This window comes from Callorhinus ursinus, unplaced genomic scaffold (genome assembly GCF_003265705.2).
Source record: "Callorhinus ursinus isolate GAN/ISIS: 27379988/994484 unplaced genomic scaffold, GSC_fseal_2.0 scaffold35, whole genome shotgun sequence".
Lineage (NCBI taxonomy): Eukaryota > Metazoa > Chordata > Mammalia > Carnivora > Otariidae > Callorhinus > Callorhinus ursinus.
In genome coordinates this window covers 14,829,700-14,843,354 of record NW_027397097.1, presented here as the reverse complement: position 1 = coordinate 14,843,354, position 13,655 = coordinate 14,829,700, and the positions used below count along the sequence as shown (strand labels likewise).

General features: G+C 36.9%; 1 protein-coding gene and 1 pseudogene across 6 annotated transcripts in view; one reads left to right on the top strand and one right to left on the bottom strand.

Annotated features, from left to right (window-relative positions):
* The window catches only part of DLG2 (discs large MAGUK scaffold protein 2), a 2,181,535-nt gene that overhangs the window by 74,622 nt on the left and 2,093,258 nt on the right, over window positions 1-13,655 (top strand). The window lies entirely within an intron of this gene.
* On the bottom strand, window positions 11,640-12,810 carry LOC112806099 (inorganic pyrophosphatase-like; annotated as a pseudogene).

The following is a 13,655-nucleotide window of genomic DNA, read 5'->3' as shown; positions in this document are numbered from 1 at the left end:
AACTCAAATACATGGAGGCTAAAGAGAATCCTACTAAAGAATGAATGGGTCAACCAGGAAATTAAAGAAGAATTTTAAAAATTCATGGAAACCAATGAAAATGAAAACACAACTGTCCAAAATCTTTGGGATACAGCAAAGGCAGTCCTAAGAGGAATGTATATAGCAATACAAGACTTTCTCAAGAAAGAAGAAAGGTCTCAAATACACAACCTAACCCTACACCTAAAGGAGCTGGAGAAAGAACAGCAACTAAAGCCTAAACCCAGCAGGAGAAGAGAAATACTAAAGATCAGAGCAGAAATCAATGAAATAGAAACCAAAAGAACAGTAGAACAGATCAACGAAACTAGGAGCTGATTCTTGGAAAGAATTAACAAGATTGATAAACCCCTGGCCAGACTGATCAAAAAGAAAAGAGAAATGACCCAAATCAACAAAATCATGAATGAAAGAGGAGAGATCACAACCAACACCAAAGAAATACAAACAATTATAAGAACATATTATGAGCAACTCTATGCCAGCAAATAGGATATCTGGAAGAAATGGATGCATTCCTAGAGATGTATCAACTACCAAAATTGAACCAGGAAGAAACAGAAAACCTGAACAGACCTATAACCACTAAGGAAATTGAAGCAGTCATCAAAAATCTTCCAAGAAACAAAAGCCTGGCGGCAGATGGCTTCCCAGGGGAATTCTACACCAAACATTTAAAGAAGAATTAATACCTATTCTCCTACAACTGTTCCAAAAATAGAAATGGAGGGAAAACTTCCAAACTCATTTTATGAGGCCACCATTACCTTGATCCCCAAACCAGACAAAGACCCCATCAAAAAGGAGAATGACAGACCAATATCCTTGATGAACATGGATGCAAAAATTCTCACCAAAATACTAGCCAGTAGGATCCAACAGTACATTAAAAGGATTATTCACCACGACCAAGTGGGATTTATCCCTGTGCTGCAAGGTTGTTTCAACATCCGCAAATCAATCAACGTGATACAATACATTAACAAAAGAAAGAACAAGAATCATATGATCATCTCAATAGATGCAGAAAAAGCATTTGACAAAGTACAGCATCCTTTCCTGATCAAAACTCTTCTCAGTATTGGGATAGAGGGTACATACCTCAATATCATAAAAGCCATCTATGAAAAACCTACAGTAAATATCATTCTCAATGGGGAAAAGCTGAGAGCTTTTCCCCTAAGGTCAGGAATGCGGCAGGGATGTGCACTCTCACCACTGCTATTCAACATACTATTAGAAGTCCTAGCCACAGCAATCAGACAACAAAAAGAAATCAAAGGCATCCCAATCAGCGAAGAGGAAGTCAAACTCTCCCTCTTTGCAGATGATATGATACTGTATGTGGAAAACCCAAAAGACCCCACCCCAAAACTGCGAGAACTCATACGGGAATTCAGTCAAGTAGCAGGCTATAAAATCAGTGCACAGAAATCAGTGGCATTCCTATACACCAACAACAAGACAGAGGAGAGACAAATCAAGGAGTTGATCCCATTTACAATTGCACCCAAAATCATAAGATACCTAGGAATAAATTTAACCAAAGAGGCAAAGGATCTGTACTGAGAAAACTATAAAATACTCATGAAAGGAATTGAAGAAGACACAAAGAAATGGAAAAACGTTCCATGCTCATGGATTGGAAGAACAAATATTGTGAAGATGTCAATGCTACCTAGAGCAATCTACACATTCAATGCAATCCCCATCAAAATACCATCCACTTTTTCAAAGAAATGGAACAAATAATCCTCAAATTTGTATGGAACCAGAAAAGACCCCGAATAGCCAGAGGAATATTGAAAAAGAAAAGCAAAGCTGGCGGCATCACAATTCCGGACTTCCAGCTCTATTACAAAGCTGTCATCATCAAGACAGTATGGTACTGGCACAAAAACAGACACATAGATCAATGGAACAGAATTGAGAGCCCAGAAATGGACCCTCAACTCTGTGGTAAACTCATCTTTGACAAAGCAGGAAAGAATGTCCAATGGAAAAAAGAGTCTCTTCAACAAATGGTGTTGGGAAAATTGGACAGCCACATGCAGAAGAATGAAACTGGACCATTTCCTGACACCACACACAAAAATAGACTCCAAATGGTTGAAAGACCTCAATGTGAGACAGGAGTCCATCAAAATCCTAAAGGAGAACACAGGCAGCAACCTCTTTGACCCTAGCCGCAGCGATGTCTTCCTAGAAACATCGCCAAAGGCAAGGGAAGCAAGGGCAAAAATGAACTATTGTGATTTTATCAAGATAAAAAGCTTTTGCACAGCAAAAGAAACAGTCCACAAAACCAAAGACAACGGATGCAATGGGAGAAGATATTTGCAAATGACGTATCAGAAAAGGGTTAGTATCCAAAATCTATAAAGAACTTACCAAACTCAACACCAAAGAACAAATGATCCAATCAAGAAATGGGCAGAAGACATGAACAGACATTTTTCCAAAGAAGACATCCAAATGGCCAACAGACACATGAAAAAGTGCTCCACATCGTTCCGCATCAGGGAAATCCAAATCAAAACCTCAATGAGATACCACCTCATACCAGTCAGAATTGCTAAAATTAACAAGTCAGGAAACAACAGATGTTGGCGGGGTTGCGGAGAAAGGGGAACCCTCCTACACTGTTGGTGGGAATGCAAGCTGGTGCAGCCCCTCTGGAAAACAGTATGGAGGTTCCTCAAACAGTTGAAAATATAACTACCATATGATCCAGCAATTGCACTACTGGGTATTTACCACAAAGATAAAAATGTAGGGATCCGAAGGGGTACATGCATCCCAATGTTCATAGCAGCAATGTCCACAATAGCCAAACTGTGGAAAGTGTCAAGATGTCCATCAACAGATGAATGGATAAAGAAGAGGTGGTATATATACACAATGGAATATTATGCAGCCATCAAAAGGAATGAGACCTTGCCATTTGCAACGACGTGGATGGAACTGGAGGGTGTTATGCTGAGTGAAATAAGTCAATCAGAGAAAGACATGTATCATATGACCTCACTGATATGAGGAATTCTTAATCTCAGGAAACAAACTGAGGGTTGCTGGAGTGGCGGGGATGAGAGGGATTGGGTGGCTGGGTGATAGACATTGGGGAGGGTATGTGCTATGATGAGTGCTGTGAATTGTGCAAGACTGTTGAATCACAGATCTGTAACTCTGAAACAAATAATGCAATATATGTTAAGAAAAAAAAAGAAGAAGAAGATAGCAGGAGGGGAAGAATGAAAGGGAGTAAGTTGGAGGGGGAAGAGGAACCATGAGAGTCAATGGACTCTGAAAAACACACTGAGGGTTCTACAGGGGAGGGGTGTAGGGGGATGGGTTAGCCTGGTGATGGGTATTAAAGATGGCACATTGTCTGCGTGGAGCACTGGGTGTTATGCACAAACAATGAATCGTGGAACACTACATCAAAAGCTAATGATGTAATGTATGGTGATTAACATAACAATAAAATAAATAAAAAAACCCCATTTCTTTATTTTCTACAGTTTCATTGTAACTGCAAATGCAAGACTTCCTTGCCACCACAGCCAGGCGATCTAAGAGTGCATCCTTTGTACAGCACTGGGGATACAGATATGTGCACAAACTCCTTTCAGTGCGCTATCAGTGACATGGAGTTAGACAGAGAAAGACTGTGGAGATGACTCTTGCCAGCCTCCTCAGTCTTCAGGGAGCATCGGAGTTGGCCTTATTTGTATGCTAAATTAGGAGCCTGATACTCTGGCTGCAGCTATAAAATATGCAAATAGTCCTCTTTCAGGGAAAAAATGGGAGATGGATATTTCTGTCTGCTGCCTCTGCACTGGGCCCTGTTTTGATGTGGGATTTTTCTTGTTTGCCTGATTTGTAGGAGTCACTCAGCTAGTTTCTGCATTTTTTTCAAGGGAGTTGTTCTGTGTGTAGCTATAAATTTGATGAAGGATAGTTGGAAGGCAGGCAGGCAGGGACAAGCCCCCTCTCACCTCTAGTGCCCGAAGAGGAAACCACCCTTAAAAGGATTTTACACCACCCTGGAAGGAGCCCGCCACCCTTCCCCAGGTGATAGGTGACAAAAACCTGATTGGATGACAGGAGCAGGGAGGGTTAATCAGATTAAAACAGCTTGCCAACAAGCCCATAAGAACCCCTAGATGCAGAAAATCTGGTGGCAACCCTTTTGGGTCCCCTCCCTCTTCGGGAGCTTTGTACTATCGCTTTTCTATCACTCAATAAACCTTGCTTTGCTGCCCACCACTCTGTCTGGTCTACCTCTTCATTCTTGCAAGTGATGTGACCAAGAACCTCGGGCACCAATGGACAAAAAATCCTATAACTGATTCAGTGTGTCTGTGGGAGGGGGTGAGTTCAGGAGCTTTCTATGTTGCCATATTGGACCAGAGGGAGCATTATTATTGTTTTATATAGTGTTTATTTAGATTTATCCAGAGTCCAATCTTTCCTTATTGTCATTTTTTTCTGTATCTTAGGCCTTTTTTTTCTTTTTGCATTCAGTCCTTTTTGAAAAATTCTTTTTTTTTCCACTGAGGTGTTGCAGGGAAATTATAAAAATTAAAATAAGAGTTATTAAAGAAAACCTAAATAATTGATATATGTATCATTTTGATTTGTAAGAAACCAATATAAAAATATCAGTTCTCTCCAGATTTACCTATGGATTCAATGTATTTCCAATGGAAATTCCAAAAGCATTTTTCATTGGTACTTGATGAGTTAACTTAAAATGTATATTGAAAATTATAGGGCTAAGAATAACCAAGGTATTGCTGAAGAAGTACTCTTGAAGAAGACTTGCTCTATTATATGTAATGACTTATTATGAGACTAGTGTAAAGAATTCTTAGTATGGTACTGATACAGACATAGACAAATTGACCAATGGGATATGATCGGAAGTCCAGAACAAATTCACATACCTGTAAAACAGAAGTGGTATGGCAGATTTATGGGGAAAGAAAGGACTATTCAATAAACCTAGGTGGAAAAAAAAAACTGTTTTACTTCATGGGAAAAAACTGAATATTTACCTTCTACCGTACACAGAAATAAACTTCACATTCATCAGGACTTAAATGTCAAATTCAAAGTTTAATATGTTTAGTAAAAAAATACTGGAGGATATTATTTGAAGCTTACGATATGGAAAGTTATTTTGAGCCAATTACAAAGAATGTTTATTATAAAAGGAAAGTTTTAAATCATGACCTTCCTGGGGCACCTGGGTGGCTCAGTTGGTTAGGCGTCTGCCTTCAGCTCATTTTATGATCCCAGGGTCCTAGGATCGAGCCCCGTGTGGGGCTCCCTGCTCCGCAGGAAGCCTGCTTCTCCCTCTTCTACTCCCCCTGCTTGTGTTCCCTCTCTCACTGTCTCTCTCTCTGCCAAATAAATAAATAAAATCTTTAAAAAAAATAAATCATGACCTTCCTTTCATCACAAGAAATACTAAATAAAATGGAAAAGTGAAGCTATAAATTTGGAGAAGATGAATGGATGTCAAGAATATATAAAGAATTCTTACGTATTGTTAAGAAAAGGACACTTTGTTCAAGTCACACAATGCAGTCTTACTTAGGACTCAAAATGATTTACCAATAGCTACACAGTCATATCTGTCAATGTGTTGTATGTCTTATATGTATCAATATGGACGAATCTTAGCAATATAACTTCGAATGAAAAAGTTAAAAAAATTACTTACAGCATGATACACGGTTTTTAAAGTTAAAGTAGGCTTTCTAAGAATACAGACACAAACACAGTAAGAAGAAAGGAATGATGAAAAGAAATGTAGAATAGTGGTTTTTATCTTCTGTGGCAATCGGCAGGGAATAGAGTATGGCAGGCTCATACAGGTGGATGCAAGTTATTGTCAGGTTTCTAGTTTTCATGTTAAATTATGCCTTCATGGGTATTGATTATATTATAAACAAACAAGCAAACAAACTCAAAAGAATGGAGAAGGCTTTGCATGGACCAATAATGAGACTATGGCATGGACCACAAATTATAATGAATTCAGTTTGGATCCATTAAAAGAAAAGCAAAACAATAAAATCAGGCAGTAGCTAGATGAAGTGGGGTAGGTGTGCTTCAGGCAGAGAGAACAGTAAATACACAAGTCTTGCAGTTGGAAAGCTTTGAGTGGATATTCCAGGAAGTGACAAAAGGCCTGATTAGAGTGAAATGATGAAAGAGGACAGAGGCCTAGAAACTGGGTGGAGAGATGTACAAGTGAAAGATCATGCAGGATCCTGTTTACAATGTCAAGTAGTTTTGATTTTATTCTAAATACATTAAGAAGCTATTGATAGGTTTTAAGCAAGGGCAAGATATATCAGTACATGCTTTTTAAGAGTTAGGGTGGTTGGAGTGTGGGGAATGAATGAAAGTGGGATGAGAATGAAAGGTGTCATGGAGACCAGTTATGAGGCTTTTGATGAGCACAACTCAGAGATAATGGTGAGTTTTTCTAAGGCAGTGACTGTGCAGAGGAGTGGACAGACAGAATTTTTTTACTGAATTTGCTTAAGCAATATGGAGTGTTTGATGTGAGGAATTATTAGTTGAGAGAGATGGAAAAAAAAAAAAGGAATGTGTATTTTAGAGGTTTGAGAAAGGGTAGGCCTGGGTGGATGGATGGATTTTTATTCAATGTTAATTCCAGCTCAGCCTAACATAGTTGTGTCAAGTTCAGTTTTCCAACTTAGGCCACTATTGCTCCTTAAGGGATTTTTTTTTCTTCTGGGATGGACAAGGGGGAAGGAAGTAAAGATGAGATGGGGAAAGAAGAAAGAGCTGTATTATATAAGGGAGTCATTATTATTTCTTAATGAATGTCAGTTTCTAGGTCATATTATGCTGTAGTTAGTAATAAAACAGTAATTTCTATTTTACCTGCCACAATTTTTAGATTTTATGCTTTCAAAGTTGTTTTCTGTAAACATCAAGAGTCATTGACCTATGTCAATGTTACTGTGTTTAGTAATGATCATATAAAATGTTAGATGTACTTAAAGGAAAAAGAGATCTGAATTTGAATATCTTTTCTGTAGACATATTAAATCTATAAGCCAAGAGGTTCACTGTGGTTGTAGTGTGTGGGTGTTTCAGAATAAAAGTAATTCCAACGTTATCCAGATGAATAGACAGTAACAAAAATAAGCTTATTCTTAATCTAGACCTATAATTGAGCTGGTGAGTGTTTATTTCCTGCTTCATTTCTGTGACTTCTCTTCATGTGCAGAGCAAATATCCCTGACCCATATATTCTGTATTCATGGCACTGATATTGCATTGATACTTATTCTTAAGTGATTTAGTCTTTTATAAATGGACTTCTGAAAGCAAAAAGCTGGTTCTTGTTCTTGTAATTTTCCTCAATGATTTAAGTGATGGAACAGAGACCATGAACATCAAACTTATAGATGGCATCAGGCTGTCATTTTAAGCACTGTGTTAGAATTCAAAATGATTCTGGCTAAATAGAAAAGAGAGTTCAAAATGGAAAGAATTCAAATTTTGATGGAATATGTATGATACTATATGATATATGATAGGAAAGAATTAGACATTGAAATGAGAAGGGGCTGGGGGTGGTAATAAGCCATTTGGAGAACCTCCGGTAAGTGAATGTCCCATATACTTTCTTGTGCACCAACTATCATGTCAACAATATGATATGAAGAAGTTAGTACTAGTATAACATAGCATACTACTTTCAGCAGAAATGAGCCTCGTGAAGATAGTGCTTTATTAAGTGATGATTTTGTCCACTTTTGACAGCGAATAGTAAAATAGGCACTGTTTAACTTATGTTATCAATAGATATGTTTATATTATCAATAGATAAATCAGATTATATTATTTATAGAGATGGCATCCATAGGCACTTAATTATTGATGAAGACAATAAAATATTAGTTTTTAATATCTGAACCTATATTCTAGAATAAGAACTCTATGCATTTATTCTTCAGATAATTTCAGCATACATATTTACTTCAAGTAAAATACTTACATAGGGTGTTCTGTTATCTTCTTCTATTTACTTTGCTAAGGGAGAGATAAGAACCCTTCAGCCATGTGGCCAAGAAAATAATCTTTGTTCTGCTCCAGGGTGGAGTTCTTTGTTATCTCTGTTTCTCTAATACCCTCAAACTTGTCCCACCAGTTATCTTTTGCTGAGCACTCCTCCCATTAGGCTTACCCTCTGCCTGTGTCTTGACAGTGGACGTGGAGAAAGAGCCATTCCTCGATGGCAGTCCAGACTGAAAATGGATCTACCATTGTGTAACATTGTGATCCTTCTGGAGAAATACCAGGGAACAGCAGTTGAATATTTTAATTCTGCATGTTGATATGAACAACAAATACTCCATTTTGAAGCTTCAGGTTTTAGAGTGTTTTTGTAAAATCTGTATTTGGCATTTAAATAATCGAATCATTGAATTTCAGGAATGAAACCTTTAGGAGTAACATTTCAGGATGTGTTTTATTCCTTATATACCATTCTTGAAAGGTGATCATTCAGGTTCTACTTGATTACTAGCTAAAGGGGATGCTCAGTCTCTGAGGCAGACCATTTTAGTGTTGGATGGCTTTAGTGGTAAAATTCTTATAATCTTCTTTCTTAGATAGATGTTATTGAATTCTTGAAGTTAATAACTCCACAACCTATTGGCTTCTTATTGTTCTTAGAATAAAAACAAATTCTGTATTATGGCCTACTAGTTCTTTATAGTCTGGCCCTGCCTGTATCTTCAGCTTTATATTATATGATTCTTAACCAGTCAGTTCTAGCCACACTGTTTTTTTTAGTTTTTCTTTCTTTATTTGATTTTTTAAAAAAGATTTTATTTTTATTTATTTGACAGAGAGACAGAGAGAGAGGTGGGAGAGAGAGAAGCAGGCTTTCTGCTGAGCAGGGAGCTGGATGTGGGGCTCGATCTCAGGACCCTGGGATCATGACCTGAGCTGAAGGCAGATGCTTAACGACTGAGCAACCCAGGTGCCCCTCTTTATTTGATTCTATAGGGTCTTTCCATGTGCTATTCTTCAGCCTAGAAAGCTCTCTTCCCAATCTCCTTTCATCTTTCACCAAACTAACCTTTATCTTTAGATTTTAGCAGAATCATTTCAGTTACTTCTTCTATGACCTTCCCGATTAGATTAAATCCTCTTGTTATATACACTCATGGTGCTCTGTACCTCTTCTTTTAGTTTATATCACAATTGTGATTCTAATTAATCAATGATTAATAGATGAACGGCTTTAAAAAATTTTTTTTATTTATTTGACAGAGAGAAAGACAGCGAGAGAGGGAGCACAAACAGGGGGAGTGGGAGAGGGAGAAGCAGTCTTCCCACTGAGCAGGGAGCCTGATGAGGGGCTTGATCCCAGGACCCTGGAATCATGACCTGAGCTGAAGGCAGATGCTTAATGACTGAGCCACCCAGGCATCCCGATGAATGGCTTTTTAACCCATTACCTCAGTGTTTTTGTTCACTATATGCTATTAGTACATAGAACAGAGTCTGCCACATGGCAACTCTGAAGTAAATATTTGTTGAATGAAATGATCATAGGTCTGCCTTTTGGATATATAGGAAAATTTTACTTCTACATGGTAATGCTTCAAAAATTTTGAGACAGCTAGATTTTTTTTTTCTCTCAGAAGGAAATGTTCCATATATCTTGTCTTTAAATTCTCTTTCTATGACACACCAGAGCTTTTTACATCTTGGTTGCTTGCTCTCCTCTGCATGCATTCAGATAGTCAATGTGCTTCATACATTGAGGCAGTTAGTTCTGAAAATAATGCTCCCAAATTGTGAGAGTGCTTACAGGTTTTAGAAATTCATGTTAGAATAAGAAATAGCTTTTGTGAGCTAGACTAGTCTCTTGAGTGTGATATTTTAGGCTTTTGGCTCCTTTAACATGTGTTGGTTTAATTTCTATATAAGTTGTCTTTTTGAAGAAAAGCTGTAGTTCTTGTTTCTTTCCAGGACTTAGGTGCAGACAGAATCAGGATTCCTTGCACCGTGAGTAAAAGAAATCCATCTATGTAAACCCTGAAAAAATCACTGAAATTTTTTGTGTAAGTGAAACCATAAGCTTCAAAATCAGTGATACAGAGTAAAGATTTCCTGGACAGCATTTCATGATAAAAATCCACTTTTACCCTTCTTGTGTTTTAGGAGGAAGCAAAACAAAAAGTGGGAAAATATGATGATCTTAAGTAAACTATATTACTTTTTACATGTTTCAACATCAACAAAGATAGTTAAGTGTGCATATATAAGTAAGGTCAGTTATTGTTAGCCTTCCTCATCTAAATTAATTAACAACTTAATAAAAATTTATTGATTGCTATTTGTCAGGTACTAAGCTAGGTATTATTTTTCTGTCTTAGAACAATAGCTTATTTTTCTGATTATAAAAACACAAATTCAAAGTAGAGTATTTGGAATATACAGAGATCAAGAAGATATTTACCCTCTACCCAGATATACTGTTAGAACTTTGGTATATTTGTTTTAGTTTTTTAATCAACTCAAAAAATACTGAGTGTATTTATATGCTGTTTATTATTCTAGAAGCTAGAAATGCATCAGTTCACAAAATAGATGAAATTCTTATTCTCATGGACCCTATAACTCAGTGAGGAGAGATATAAAATAAATAAAATATTAAATATGTCATCTTATGCACCATAAAAAAATAAGGCACAATAGGGAGATAAAGAGTGTTATGTAAGGTAGAGAGAAGACATTTCTGAAAAAGTGACATTCCTGCCCAAACCAGAAATTTCTGAGCAAATATCTGGCTCTAGAGTGGATCAGGCAGAGAGAATAGCAAGTGCAAAGGCTCTGAGGTAGGAATATGCATGGCATATTGGAGAAACAGCAAGCATGACAGTTTGACTGCAACAGAATGTTTGAGCAGAGGAAGGATGTGATCTGATTTATGTTTTAAAAGACCCACCCTGGATACTCTATGAAGAATAGGGAATGGGGGAAGGTGGTAGAAGTAGGGAGACCAGTTAAAAGACTACTGCAGTGGAACACAAAGAGAATATTAATTTAAACCAAAGAGGTAAGAAGTGGGTAGATGTTGGATATATTGTGATCATTGGCATTAGGATTTGCTGATGGATCATAAATAGGGGAATGAGAGAAAAAGTGTCAAATAAAACTATAATTTTTATCAATCTTTTAAAATTTAACATTTTTTGAAAACAAAAAAGTATATAACTGTAAAGTATAATTAATACCCATAAGCAAACATCTGTGTAATTCCTGTGTGGATTAAGAAATAGAACACTAGCACTACCCCAAAGCCTCACTTCTGTCTTCCCAATTTCTAACTTTTTTCTTAGTCCTAGAAGCATCTGTTATATTGAGTTTTATGGTTGTCTTTTTTTTTTTGCCTTTTTTTTTTTTAAAGCTTTATCACTTCTGTATGCATCCTTAAATATGTAGTTTAGTTAGCTTGCTTATGAACATTATATGAATTGAAAAAAATTATGTATTCTTTTAGGTCTTTATTCTTTTTTTTTCAGCAAAATAATTTTATTTTCTAACACATGGTAAACATATATATCCAACATGCACTCGTCTTGCACATTTATTCACAAATGACTTCCAAATTACAACTGCTTTGATATTGAAACATGTACTAACAGTTATCTTAGTTGAGATATGAAAAATGCTTTTAGATGCATGACATTCTGAATATATTTGTCGCAGCAGAATTTGCTTTAGATTAGTTCTAAGAATTTAAAGCTTTGAAAAGCTACCACTTTTGCATCTAATACTCCAGATGAATAAGATGCAGCGATATCAGCTTGTATTCCACAGAATATTCATTAGTTTTTCTGGTGATGGAACCACTTATCCACATCTGTTGGTACTGTGCAGGCAGTATAGTGGTGGTAAAGCATCCACAATAGCTTTGGCAGCATTGGGATCACACTTGAAGGGGCTCTCAGACACTGTAGTATTCATGCAACTGATTCCCTTTCCATCGGTTTTCTTTGTCACTAATGCTCTTCAATGGTCATGAGTGCTTTTAATAATATCAATTGCAAAATCCTTATCTTTAAATTCTGCATTGAAAGCAAACTGGTTTTCTGGTTTTCCATCGGAATCTTGTACCTTCTAAACCAGGCCACAGTAGCTTCCAGGTAGCCAGGTTTCAGCCGCTTGACATCATTATCACTGTAATTGGCTGCATCAGGATCATCCACATTAATGGCAATGACTTTCCAGTCAGTTTCCCCTTCATCCATCATATCCAGTATGCCCAGAACTTTCACCCTAATTATTTCACCTCTTGCACATACCTTACTTCCAATTTCACACACATCAATGGGGTCTTTGTCATTGTGTCCTGGGTCTTCCCAAGTCTGGGGGATGGCACCATAGTTCCAGATATATCCTTTATAAGGAACAAATTTGCAACGTAATGGAGTTTTCCTTTTTTCACATCTTGTTTAATTGGGTTTAAAGGGTCTTTTGTAGTTATCTCCATTTTTGCATTAGATCAGCGTGGTACTTCAACTACCATGTGGAACACATCCTTATCTGCATAAATTGGAACATCATGAAATGGAGATATATATTGTCCGTTTTCATTTTTGAGGAAGACTCGGTACTCGAGGGTGAAAGGCGCGGCGCGCTTCTCGCTGCTGAAGCCGTTCATGGTGCGGACAACTAGCCGCTACTGCCGCCGCCGCCGCCACGGCTGCCACCACAGAGCCCCTCTTGGGTTTTTATTCTTTCATACAGGATTATGTTTGTGAGATTCATCTATGTTGTAGGGAATAGTTAATAGTTAATTTGTTTATTTTTACTGCTGTATTGTATTGTATAGTATGATTATGCCATAATGTATCCATTCTTCAGCTGATAAACAGCTAAGAGAATTTTTGTGTGTATATCCTGATGCACATGGGTTTTTATAGGGTATATTTCTAAAAGATGAATTGCTGATTTCAGAGAATGTGATTCTTCTATTTAAGTAGGTATTGCTGAAGTGTTTCCAAAATGTACAACTTTAGACTTCTGCAACAGTGATGATTTCACATTGTTCCATATTTTTGTCCAAACTTATATTATTAGTATTTTTGTCAGTCTAGTGGTTAGGCATTGGCTCATTGTGGTTTTAATTGGCATTGCTTTGATTACTAATGAAGTTAAAAATCAGTTTGTATGTTTTTTGGCTATATATATAGTAAAGTGCCTGTTCAAGCTTTTTGACCGTTTTTCTACTAGGCTGCCTTTTTCTTATTGATTTGTGGGAGTTGGTCATTAAATCTGGGAATAAGTTCTTTTTTGTTATTTATACATAATATAGGTATCCTATTTTATGGTATTTTTTTCGTTATTTTTATGGTATCACTTTTACTTTGTGGTTGGTACTTTTTGTGTCTAGGTTTAAAAAAATCTTCCACAACCTGAGGTTATGAATATAGTCTTCTGTATTTCTTTGAGAGTTTCATAATTTTGTCTTTTACATTTAGCCTTAACTTTTTCTAAGCTCAGACTCTTTAATGGTTTAGTTTGCAAATGTGCTTCTG